The sequence below is a fragment of the Pezoporus wallicus genome, unplaced genomic scaffold (genome assembly GCF_028554395.1).
Source record: "Pezoporus wallicus isolate ANWC-B61680 ecotype Strahan unplaced genomic scaffold, APGP_CSIRO_Pwel_v1 contig_5709, whole genome shotgun sequence".
Taxonomy (NCBI): Eukaryota; Metazoa; Chordata; class Aves; order Psittaciformes; family Psittacidae; genus Pezoporus; species Pezoporus wallicus.
Genome location: NW_026635251.1, coordinates 712,597 through 725,952, shown reverse-complemented (window position 1 = coordinate 725,952; position 13,356 = coordinate 712,597). Strand labels below are relative to the sequence as shown.

Sequence of the window (13,356 nt, the reverse complement as noted above, 5' to 3'; positions counted from 1 at the left end):
CGAAAGCCAAGTGTGTTGGGACCAGTTTAGGTGTAAAGATCATCCAGGATATAAAGATCATCAGGCTGCTTGTAACAGCTTAAGATCACCAGGACAGTCCTGCTGCCTGTTTTTCCCCTGCTGAGCTGTTGTAGCATCTTCAGGGGCGGGAAGGGATAGGGGGGAAGTGGGTGAGTGTGTCCAGGCCCAGTGATAAGGAAGGATGGGCAGGGTGGCTGAAGAGCAACAAACCCAGCTGAAGCCCCTCAGCCTCCCTCTCTTCTTAGCTACAGACCCACACTGATGCCTTTCTGGAAGGCTGAGGAGAGTGTAGGGAAGTGGGTATGTTGGAAGGGGGGGTGACATGGCTCGTGAAACATTAGCAAGGCAGTGTGGGTGGAAACATGGCACAGCAAGCCTGCGCAGACTAAAGTGATGACACCAGGTGGCTAAGGATATACAATATCTATAACGTACATCTTTTATACACACATACCATTTGTGTATGGTCCTGGTGTGTGATTTCTGGGTTCACTTTTACCAACAGTATTCATTGACAGCTCTGGAAATGCCCACATGAACCTCAGTCTGTCAGAAGCAGCATTAAGGTGTGCTGACCTCTGTTTCTCAAGACTTCATGAGTATCTTCTGTCCAGCTCACAGGTGTTTTTTGACGTTATTTCCATCAAATGTAGATGGTAACTGACCTAATACTCTTTTATTGTCCTAGGCTGTCAGAATAGCTTTAAATATATGTACTGGGAACCTTGATCAGATATTTTTATTTAGAATAAATTCAATTCTAAATTTAGTCTTCTTGATTAGAAGCAGCATGCTTTCAGTGCATATTTATTTTGTGGACGACACTCTCCAAATATTGCTTAAGAAACTACAAAAAGGCAAAATACAATATTTTAAATGTCTATCTTACTATTGTTATAAGGGCTGAAGTAATAAAGATGATTTTAAAACAATTGTTTCTGAAGTGGGGTTCAGGCCTGTAAAATGAGTTCAGATTAAGATGATGATGCTGGAGGTGCACGGAAAAGCTTTGAAGTAGGTATTTTACAGAAACTTATGATTTAAAATTGAAATGAATACTGTATTGAAAATCTAAGTATGCAGACCATGACATAAGGCTTAGAAAAATGCAGCTGAGGTTCTGTTGACAGGAGTGGAAGGCAGTTTACCTTGTGCTCCTCTCTCCAGGGGTGCTTGTGAGAGGCCCAGTTCATGAATCTCACTGTTGGACAGTGCTGAATCCTGTCCTACGTATGGTTGTAGTGAGAGGGATTATTTGGACAGCTTAAAAACTCGTGACCCTTTGTTTGCAAAAGGCATTTTTAAGTAGGGGCATTTTAGGCTGTACAAGTGATCTGTGCTTCAGTGTAGAAACGTATTTCTTTAGTTCATTTTTCTCTTAAAAAACCCCATTCCAAGACAGCAATCTCAACTTCTGGTCCTGGTTAAGAAGGCATCAGGCAAGGGAGTCAGGCTTTTACAGTCAAGTTTATGCAAACATGTGCACCCCCCACACCCAGGTTTGTTTTGTTATAAGGCAAGTGAGGGTCACCCAAAGCTATAGCAAGGGAAGTTGAGCCTTAGTCCTGGCACTGACTGCTGTACTCCATCTATTTATATTTAAAACAGAGTTGTGATTTAGGTGCCTGAGATGTTAGTTTATTAGCTGTAGTTGTGTAGTCAATGTAAGCTTGGGCTTTTGTGGTACTTGGTCTGCAATGTAGAGCAGACCAGTGGAGTGGTTTCCTTTGTGAGGAATCTGCCCTTGGACAGCAGCCTGAGTTGTGCAGATCCAGGTCAGAGCCCATCTGGGTTAGCAAGCGTCAGGCTTTAAAGTAATTAGAGAAGCCAAGTTGTGAGATACTGCATTTCATTTGGGAGTCCTAAACCCAGCATGGCCAGTGAAGCTGCAGGAGTCCAGGGCATGGTGTGAACCCCCTCCTTGGCCATACCCAGATCCCTTTCACAAAGGAGGGCTGTGATGTGGCTGAGAAGCCTGAAGCTACTCACTGCCCTCTCTGCTCGGCAGAGGTTTCCTGAGCATGGCTTCAGAACTGTTCTCTCGGGACTCAGTACACAAACCACACTGCGCAGCCTTACACCCTGGGCTCAGCCTCCAGAGGGGAAGTGTGGGGGTTTCCTCTGGTAACAGAGCTGTGTTAGCAGTCTCCATGCCAGGCTGCGGTGAGGAGGCAGTGTGTGAAAATGGCCAGTGCCAGCTGGCTCACATGCCCTCGGGACTGCTTCCTTTTTTATATATATAATTTATCACATGAAAAACTGTATTAGCATAGCTCAGAGTAGCCCTGAGCTCCCTGATTCATTTGAGTAACTTCTGGGAATCACAGACACCCTCAGGAGCGTCTAATGCAGGGAGGCAGCCACCAGCTCTCTTGTATCATCATTTCTACACTGTTTTTTCACTGGGAGATGCAGACAGCCATGCTTAATGAGGCAGTTCCCATTGCAAAAGCTACTCTGTCAGAAGACCAAATTTCTGCTTGCAGTTCACCCATGATGGCTCAACAGTCCACACACAGGGTGCAGGTTGGGCTGACTGTGGTTTTAGCTGTATCTCCAAATCTCCCTAATATGTTATTTTTACATATATGTGTGTGTAAATATGTATAATGTATGTATTATATACAATATCTATAACATATATATATACAATGTTTGGGTTTTTTTGCGTGTGTATATATTTAAAATGTTATTTCTACTGACAGTCTTACTGAAGAGTCAGTTATAGGCTTCCACAATGTGTCATGACACAGAATACTGCTAACAAGGTGGTGGGCTGGCACTGATTTTGAGATTATTTTTTTAGTAATAGACACATTTTTGGTATTGACAGCATTAGGCTCTGCAGTGTCTACTAGGACCATGCTCTTCTGGTTACTTGCCACATCATCAACCCTATCATTTCTCTTACACCTCTGCATTATGTTTTTATGCAGTACTCAACTCCAATTCGAAAGTTTTACAGGGCAGTGAACCTTCTATGTTTTCCACCTCTCTCTGTAACTCCAACTGCAGTGCACTTTATTTAATTCACTGAAACTGCTTCTCCGTTAATTGACCATTTATAATCCACTGGAACCATAACAATGACCTGTGCATTAAAATGAGAGTAATGGAGTATCCCCCGGACACAGAGCCAGCCCACCTTGAAAGCCTTGACATTACCACCATCCCACCGGATTAGAGGAGATGTGGTTTATATTAGTGACCTGAAGAAGGTTCATGCCCTCTGGGAGAAGGCTGTTCCCTGGAATGGCAGTGTGATTAATGGTTTATTTACAGCACTGACATCAAGGCTGTCAGGACTCTTCATCAGTCTTTGATGTAAAACACACTAAGAGGCCCTAGGTCATTCTTATCTGCTCAGAAAAATCAGAAATGAGGAGCTGTTCAGTGTGGCAACAATTCTGGTACTAGTATTTTCCATAATGGCAACAACAGAGGGAAATTACAAGGTCAGTTCTACTTCTCTGGCCTAACTGGTGAGATGCTATGACCACAGAGAGACTGGCAAGAGAGAGCTATTGACAGGTAATGTGGTGAGAACATACAGATGCCTACAACAAATCACAGGACCTTGTAAGGGGTGAGTGCTTCAGTTCTTCACCAATCACAAACCAGGATGGACTTTTCATGTCCTGGGTGGAGTTGAGCTTAGACAGATATCTTTAGTGATTACTGTGTAGTCTGAAGCACTGCTGTGTATAGACGCTTCCAACTTTTGATATTTAATACTTTAATACTACTTTAGAAAAGGCTTCCACTCCGGAACATTTCCTTTGTTTTCTTGCTGAGTTGGCTTAGCACAGTCTGATTTTCCTCAGCTCTGTGTGCTGGTAAATCCCACGCAGCCTGCTGCTCTCACGGGCAGCTGAGCAGTGAGATAATGTAGAGGCAGTGTCAGCCCTTTTCCTCAGCCCACTGGTGGGAATGGGCTTGCTGACACCCAGCACGTTTGCAGGGGCAGTCACCTCCTCCTCTGCCTGGTCCAAATCCTGTGGTGCAGAACTCTTGCATGAGAGCATTTGAGTTGGGCACCTTACAGTTATTGTGCCTGTGGTGCTTCAGTTCTGCATTGCCTTCACAGGGGACTGGCTTAAACATGGCTGAGATGCCTGAGAAGTTCTCCTGGGCCCCGCTGAAATGATAACTGGATGAAAACCAGTTACTGAATCTGAGCCAGATAAGACTGAAAATAGTGCTGGGGTTGGGGGTGGGGAGAAAGCTATGTTGGAGTGCCTCAGCTTCCACAGAATTTCCCTCTGTTAAGAGGTCTGGCACTTGCACTATTGGCATGTTCCAACCTACTTGGCTTGGTGTGGGCTCCTTGCTATTTTGTGGTGCCTGAGCAACATGACCCCATGAGATAGCTCTTCTGCATGTGATAACCTGGCAGGCTGCTTGCTTTCTTACTGGGTTAAGATCTACACACAGCAATCTATGACTTACAGGAATATGCTTACGATATATGCCTCTGAGTCAAGCCATTGATCTGAACAGGGCCCTGGTTTGTTCAAAACCCTGTTAAAAAGGTTGCTTGGCAGAGCTGGCTTTCCAAAGCACATTTTGCTGGGCCCACTCTCTCCTTGGCTTCTTGTAGAGTACTGTATTGAAATTAGTGTATGTAGTGAGGACCACCCAAAACAAATGGTTTCCATTAGGACTAACGAGTCCTTAAGCACAAGAGCATAGCATGTATGTGCAATAAGACCCAGAGATTTCTCAACAGATATTACTTTTGGGAAGCCAAAAGCCCCAGGATGTAGTAGGAACAAACCACCCAAATAAAGCAATCAAGAAAAAAAATGCAGAAGCAAATTAAAGTTTGTGCACAACAAAACCAGAGCTAAACAAAGCTGCGCTTCTCTGTTCTAACTAATCCTCTAAAAGGTCTTCAGCCATTGCAGTAGATGGCTTCTAGCCCACATGTGAAGATCTTACTATTAGACAAATGATTGCAATTAGCATTCTAGCTGATTTTACTTCCTGAAAGCGCAAATTGCAAATGGTTCATGTAGTCATTATTTGACATTCCGTCTAAGTTTCTTAGGGGAATAATTCTCGGCTGTGGACCATTTGCAAGTATTTCATTCTCAGCATTTGACCTTTTTTGCTGTTTCTAACTTAAATAGATTTTTCTTTTTTTTTGTTTGGATGCCCCTTGATTAGTCAAAATCTTGTATGTCAAAGGTGATGTAAGAGCGTAAAACCTTAGGTGCCCAGCTCTGGTTAAGCAGGTAAATACTGGTGAGCAATACTCAGACACTTGCACTAGAATGCTAACAAGTATGCACACACATCAATGCCAAAAAATCCAACCCTTTTGGTGCAAACATTTCACACAAACGCACAAAAGAAATCCCAAACTGTGTGAAAGTTTTGCAAGAAGATGCAACCTTGGTTTCTAGTTTTACCTAAAAGCTGTAGTATTTTCATGACGAGTATTTCTGTTCAATTAGTACAGTTTTCCTGTTTCTCTTCCCCTCCATTTCATGGAAGATTCGAGGTAATAGAATTTTATGTGGCTGGTGAGTCACAACCAACATCCATTATACTCAATGCACACTATACAATTTGGTATTTTCCAGCTCCCAGGGAAAGTTGCATCATTTTTTCATTTTCTAAAACTTTCCCAGGCCACTCCCTTTGTAAAGTCTGTTAAAGGGCTTCTAGCCATTTTGTGGTCAAGGCTCTGTCCCCTGTGCAGCGTGCTAGTCCCAGAATACCCTTTGGTAAATTCAGAACAAAGTTGGCCCTACCCTCAGAAGCCCCCACTCCCTTTCTTCTCTCCCTTTTCCATCTCCATATGGGAACTCAAAAGCCTAAATTATTAGATGTTGCAGAGTCTGTTGTCAGCGATGAATAGCTGCAGTATAGAAATCAGCAAGGGAAACCTGGATTGTCTGGCACCTATCTTGGGAAACACTCAGACTTGCAGCCTGGTCCTCTCCTACTGCTCTTGTCTCACTGTCACTGCCTAAACCTCATCCCTGGCCATGCACATCTCTTAGTTCCCTCCATGTCAGCCAGAGGCATCCCTCTGCTCCTTTGCTGCCTGCCAGCCTGCCTGCTGCTGGAGGGGACATCAGGAGCCAGAGCTACACAGGGCCTGTCGTCCATGGTGCTGCAGTCAAAATGTGCTGGGCGAGGAGCCAGTGTGGGTTAGAGAGCACTCAGGTACCAGCAAGGGAGCGCTGTCTTTGGGCACAGGGACGGACAATGTGGAGCTGCTCTGGGCTGTTGACAGTCAAATTCGTGCTAAAGAGCTCCACATTTTTGTTAGTCTTCTTCCTGCCTGCAGTGACCCTGTGGAAAGCAGAGACTGTCCTCCCCTTACAGGAAGAGCACAGACTACTCCCAGGGAGAAGAGGTGATGTATTTACGTGTTTTAGGTGACCAGCAACACAAGGGTTAAAGTGCAGCTTTGCCACAAGCTCTGTTTTAGGTACAACTCAAATCAATAGCAGCTGAATCATATTTGCTTCCCAGATCCCTTCCTTGGGGGAAAAGCAGCACTGCCAGCATCCTGCATGACACACAGGAGGACCTACCGGTTTGCTGGTCCTGCTCACAGCCCTGCAGCCAGCTCCCCACCCACCCTGCCTACACAAGGAGGTGCAGAGATTTTATCCAGCAATCAGTGCAAGGCAGGAGCAAGGGACTGTAGGCCCTTTTACCCAGTGCCATATGTTAATGGGATGGGCCACAGCTTGTTTCTGAAGCCTAATTTCTGCAGCAGAAATTGCAGCTTGAGCGGGACACTTTGCCTGCACTCCCCCACAAGCAGCATGCCAAATTTCTATTCTGTCTACTGTATCCAGCATCTAATATTGATTCTTGAGTCTGACATAACCTGCATTGCATCGCACAGAGTTCTTGCTGCGGAATATATTGCAGGGTCTGACGGTCCTTACATTGTATGTAACAGTTCTTCAGGTGCCAGATCTTTCCAGTCTAACACACAGCAGATGTGCTTGCAGTCTTGGAGCTGTTTTGAGAAACAGCTACAGTCAATCTATTTTCAGATCTGGCTGGTTAACTAATGCGTCCTTGCTTAAGGGTGAATGTTTTCATAACTGCCCCCAGGAATATCTCATAATTTTTTCTGTCTATGAAGCATTCCATTAATGAAAATCTATCGCCAGATTAATGTTGATATGATCTGTTCTTTAGAAGTTTCTGTATCTGGCTGGAAAGTTAATGGTTAATGGTCAAGCCTTGACAAATGCACTGATTCATTTTTGCAAGAAGTTACTGCAACTTTTTAATTCTGTAGGCGTTCCAGTTATCAAATGCCTGTGGGTTTGGATGATGTGTCTGAAACACAGCTAAACTACAACCCAAGCGCCTATGTAACATTGGCAAACTGAAAAGCAAAGCTTTTCAGAGTACTCCGAAAGTACTCTGAAAGAGAGTACTCCAGGCACTATATCCTTAGGCTTCTCTTGAAAAGTGTAAGTGTGGAATGGGTATAACACTGCTTCATCACAGTTAAAGACAAAACTCCCATTGACTTAACTGGGAACAGCATCAAAGCCAAGCAATAACATCTGATGATGAAGCAAATGGGAACCTTCTTGCACAAGGAGAAACACGACATGACAGTGCAGTGCATTGCTGTGCATGAAGTTTTGTTTGACAAGAGCTGAGTGTGAGCTATCCAGTCTTGTTCCTTGCTCACAGAAAGAAGCAGAGTTGACACTGGAGTTTTTTACTATACTTTTGAGCTGTTTCTCTTCCTGTCAAAGCAGAAGCAAAAGTGTTAGCTAAACTAGTGTCTTTTTTTTACACACCAGGCTGCAGAAGTGGTTTCCTGCAAGGATGAGCTGTGCTGTATTCAGGATACAGGAATGAGGCTCTGGTATGAGATGATAATGTTTCTCCCTGTTGGCTTGCTGGGCCATTGTCCTTTCCAACCTAGTTAGTTTTATGATTCTATGTATGGGAAGCCCAAGTCCACAAAGACAGTCCCTAAAGACACTGCTCAACTACTCTCTCAACCTGGAAGTACTCAAGTGCCATAAGCCTCCCCTCTTCTCTGGGCTCTTCAAGCACTTAGGGCTCCTGTGTTTTCCCAGTAGTGCCTGGCTCACTGCTTCAGGGCTTTGGCTAGGCTCAGATCCATGACTAGATGCTTCTCTGCTGAAGCCCCCTGGGGTACCAGGCATGCTGAGGCTCTCAGCATGCATTGCTTGCCATGGGTACAACAGCCCCTTGTAAAGCAGGGGAGGATGCTTCTGTCTTCTAAAGGATGGTTAGAGATGGAGAAGTAAGTGGCCTGCCTCTTTCCATTCCTGTTCTTCCCTTGAGCTAGGATACATGGATCTAGCTGTCTCCTCAGTTTGAAGGCACTCAAACTTTGCTGGCCAAGAAGAGCCCTGCCCCAGCCTGTAAGCTGCTGTACTGGGAAACACTGCCCTACTCCCAGCTTGCTCTGCAGTATGTACCCACCTTGTCACACCAATGGCTGAGTACCAATGAGAGCGTGGTTCTGACCAGACCATGTGCATGGAAGGATGTTTGCAGTGATGTAGCTGGCATGTTCTGGACAGCATGGGGGCACAGCCTGATGAGAAATCAGCCTCATCCTGATCCTTGCTCAGGAGGCACAGGACTAGGAGTCACAAGCACCCGACAGCTGCCTTCAGGGTACTGCATTCACAGTCTTGCCCTCTGTCCTCTTATGCTTTTGTACTTGTCTATTTGTGTCACAGGATTTAGTTTCAAGTCAATTTTACTAGTGTAAATTCTGATATTACTCAAGGGAGCTGGGCTTTACTGGCAACGGGTGAAGTGTAAAGTACAGCTGAAGGAACAACATCTCAGCATAACACATTAGCAAGCACTGAGTCAGCACAGGCACAACACTGTAATCAAGAACATTGCCTGTTTACTTCAGCATGATTAATATCAATCATCTGCTCTTCGTTAAATGGTTAGATCCTTGATAATAGGAAATTTCCTGGAGTTATATTTGGAAATCCCATCTTTCTCAAGGATTTACCTGCTGGCTCTTCACCTCGTTTGGCAACAGTAATGGTGCTGGCACTGGGCTGGCCAGCACCAAAGCGGATCCAGCTGGAGGTGCTGGATGCTCAGGAAATCCCAGAGACAAATCAGAGCTGAAAATTAATTGCTTTTTAATATAGCTCAAATCTACAGGCCATGTGTCAGATAAAATAATGCCTGAGATATTAACGTTGTTCCCAGCTATGCTAAACTTTAATCTGCATAAGGCTAAGAGGTTCCTTTTAGACCTTGGTCTTTGACATGGAAACAATTACTACTTGAATGTGGTCTCTTTTTCACTGTCATCCTGAATTTGCCTTGCCTCTTAGCAAACTAATGCATGTCGAAAAGATTAATGGATTAAACATGGCCAGGGATAAGCCTATTACACTAAAGCCCTTTAAAATCAATCCATAGCTTGTAAAGGAAGAGATCACCTGAAATACAAGCCTTGGGGAATATCTACAGGGTGCTGTGACCATCCCTATGCCATGGCTGTTGTTGTAGGCACAACCTGACTGAGCATGCCAGCTCTGAGTGCCTCAGACCATAGCCAAAGCTGGATACTGGGACTAGTGGAGCTTCTTGCTACCTCACTGCCACCCAAGCCCTACCCAGTATAGCCAGTTTTAGTATTGGGAAAGATGACTTTATTGAACTGTTTCCCTTGACTTCCCAGAGGTTTCTTTTGCAATTTGTGGTCTGAGCTCAGACCCCAAAGCAACTGGCCCAGCAGATCTTGCCAGTGGCATCTTCCACTCTGACTGCCCATGGAGCTTCACACTTCCCTGCAGCTCCACAATGTCTCTTTTAGCATTTTCTCAAGAGGTTTTGAAGAATGTTTCACAAACAACTGGCCTAACATGCTGAAAAAAATACCCATCTTGTTTATCCATGCTCCAAATTATTTACCACAACTGGTCTTCCAGTAGAGTTTACACAACGCTTGAACAGTTTATTCCATAACTTACAAGTTATCTTTAGGTATTCTTAAACATTCTGTAAAGTTTGCTTTAATGGATTATTATTTCATATATAAAAAGGTACATAGAGGGATGAGAAAGTGTGACCCTCAAAATCAGGGCCCTTGGTAAAGAGAAGGAATCTACTGTTTTGCTTCCAGAGCTGGTACTACCTTTCTGCTCCAAAACACACACTGTGCGTTAGAGCACGAGCACGTGGGGTTTGCATCCACTGGAAGTGTCACAAACTGGGGTCAATAGAGATCTGGTTCCTTTGAAGTCAACTTTGCATGTGTTTGAGCTTAAGCCAAACAGATTGCCACGCAGTAGGCAGACAAGCCTTATGAAGAGCCTTATGTCCTTCTCCACAGTTCATCAAATCAGCAGCAGTTAACCCAGTACATCAAGATTTTCTCAAGTCAATCTCTTAATTTAATCTCAAACCTGCAAGAGCTGACCATATCTAAGAATGCAAGTATCTAAGAGAGTTCATCTTACATGTGGGGAATATAATATTGGATCCAGCTGGAGGCAGCATGAGCAAACACCACACAGCTCCCAGAACACAGTGTTCAGCCCACTTCTAAATTACCTGGTTGTGTTGCACTTATCTGGCTTCAGCTGACTGCAAATTCTAGTCGTTGATCTGCTGTAACGTGAAGGCTTTATACTGACTCTAAGTCTTTTGATATTGGAAAAGGAGATGAACAGATTAGCTGCAAATAAGATACAGAACAAGATAAACTCTTTCAGGAAAATCACTTCCATGTCAAAGAAAAATTAAAAGCCCAACAAGCAGGCCAAGCAAAATGAAGTGAGAATCGCTGATCCTAGCATTAAAAAAGAAGCCTTTGGTAAAGTACAGAGGGTCTTGCAACCTTGAGTCAACCAATAGTTGACTAAAATGACAAGTGATTTTGACCATCTCTGATGAGCTGTTTTCATACGTAGGGAAGCTTGAGTTTTAGAGGTGCTTTCCCATCCTTTTCAGAAAAATTATCTCTTGAACGTATCAGGTGATAAAATTGTCACATTGACAAAAACGAAAGTTTTTGGTGTAGAATCTGTAACTATTTAAATAAATAATATTACAATTAATTTTTTTTTTAATAAAAACAACCTTACAACAAACCTTGCTCTTTTAGATAGTGTTTACTCTACACAGATTTGACTGATGTATTAGAATTTGATTGATGGTCCAGAAATGCTCACCATATGTCCCTTCTCTGTATTCCAGGAGACTGGATAAATATACAATGCTTTCTTGAAATGAAAGAAGATTTTATGTGAGTCATGTAAATAAAATATGGTACTTTGTGAATAAAAGAGATTTTATCCCCATAGATATTCTCATCTTTAAAAGCACGATATCTTTCCATTTAAGTAGAGACATATAGGACAATTTGTTCAATTTCAGCCACATTTGTCTTTAGATTCTTATGAAAAAATGGCTTTTTCCTTGCCTGAGAATGTTTTTGTCTTCCTTTTTCTTACTTTAGTTCAGAATGAGCTTCATGATGTAAATTGTATTAACAATTTGAAGTCACTGTAAAGAACAACAACAAAAGTGTTTTGTCTTACTGCAGTAGCAGTGTGAGAGTTTAGATACTGTCAGGAGTACACAGGGACTCTGAAGGGTGTAAGGTCATTAGTTAGGTTTTTTTAAATCCATTCTCTCTTCATTTCAAATGACCACTGGAATGTCATGAGCATTTGTAAATCACTGCTTTTGCCTTCAAGGTATGTTGAATCTTTGTTGTGGAGAATGACCATAATGCTTTAAAATCTAACTGACCATCAACATTTCCAGATGTGCAAAGAGGACTTGATTTCTTTCTCAAAGCTGCTTTTCAACACACAGCCAAGCCAGCAATGCAGTTCAGAACATATGGAAAAGGCACCAAGTGTCTGACCTTCTGCTGGAAGAGATCTTTACTTGAGATTTGTCCAGTGTGTATCTTACATAGAAACTAGTGCTAAGTATACAAAGCAAAACCACATTTTTGGCTTTAGTGAAACAAATTGCAGCCCCTGACACTCCAAAAGAATGCAGGCTACAGAAAAAGGAAGAAAAAAGATTTAACACATCCAAAGTAAAAGAAATCCAACATGCTTAAATCCAAACCCTCCCAAATACCGTATTTAAGTGAAAATATCATGGGAATAATTTCCTTTGATAGACATAGTATTTCTGCCCAAAAGATCCCGTGCACCTCTCTTTCTGCATGTACTCTACATCTGCAGTAATATTGATTTTCATGATTTTTAGTTATTGTTGATTCTTTAATAGAAAACTGAAGTGAATAATACTATTTATTTTTGAGAAGAGAAATTGCTCATACGAATTAAATAATTCATGTAAATTGGTGCAGATTATATGCGTGTATTCTATTACACATGTAATACAACTGCTAATATCATACTTCCTTCTTCAAAAAAAGAGTCTTTTGTTCTTTGTCTCTTTTCTTCTCTCTCTATAAGAAAGCAATGTACCTTTAATGGAGGAAAATTCCCAAAGTAACAAGCAAACACAAACCTAAAGCTTGATTTAATGTTGTAATGCTATGGCAGTAAATGAGGATTCAGGAAATGTCCTATTCCAAATGTATAGCTAATAACAGATACTTAAGGCACTGTTATAAAATATAAACTATTCACCAATTCTTTGCTGGGCTGTACTCCAGGGAAACTGTATTCTGCGCTGCAGAATTCTAGGGCTGACAGAAACGTAAATAGTATAGATGTCTATATTGGAAGAAGATTTTGCTTTTCCACATTGAAACTATCTCAGAGAATTCATAAATTTAAGAGTGGATAATACTTTCTGTTGCCAGACCCCAGGTATGTTAAATGTATCCTTTCAGAAGAGCATTTTAGCCACTTTTGTTATGAAGCAGCAACAGCAGAGTTGGCAACTGTATAAATTAAAACTTATGAACCAGACAGGATACTTAGCTAGTAAAGATGCTTTCACGTTTTCCTTCCAAATACAATGCCTGTATCAGTCCAAATATTGTTTGTTTCTCTAGTGTGTGACATGCTGTTTTGCTTAATTTTGTGGCATAATTTGAGTTCCGAACTCAGGAAGTACAAGGTGGTTACATGGCTATTTGCATTTATCACTCTTGCTGCCAGTAAAGCAGTGAATCCTGCCATAGGCTCAGCCTTTTAGAGATGCTTGGAGCAAGTATGTTTCAAACTAGAAGAAGCTATTTTTACACTGGGAAAAAAAAGTTGTATAAGGAACATTTTATGTTAGTTTTAACTGGATCAGTTTACAGGACTAGCACTTGACAATATCATACATTTCGTCTTGTTGATAAATCCCCCAGTTGGCATTGGACCCTATTGAAATATATTTTGT

At 42.4% G+C, this 13,356-nt stretch overlaps 1 long non-coding RNA gene across 1 annotated transcript; it reads left to right on the top strand.

Moving 5' to 3' along the window:
* The first annotated feature begins 521 nt into the window (after nucleotides 1-521).
* LOC130601715 (uncharacterized) lies at nucleotides 522-12,355 on the top strand. The gene is made up of 2 exons (XR_008972737.1): nucleotides 522-642; nucleotides 11,230-12,355. It is a non-coding gene; the product is annotated as an uncharacterized LOC130601715 (long non-coding RNA).
* The last annotated feature ends 1,001 nt before the right edge of the window (nucleotides 12,356-13,356 follow it).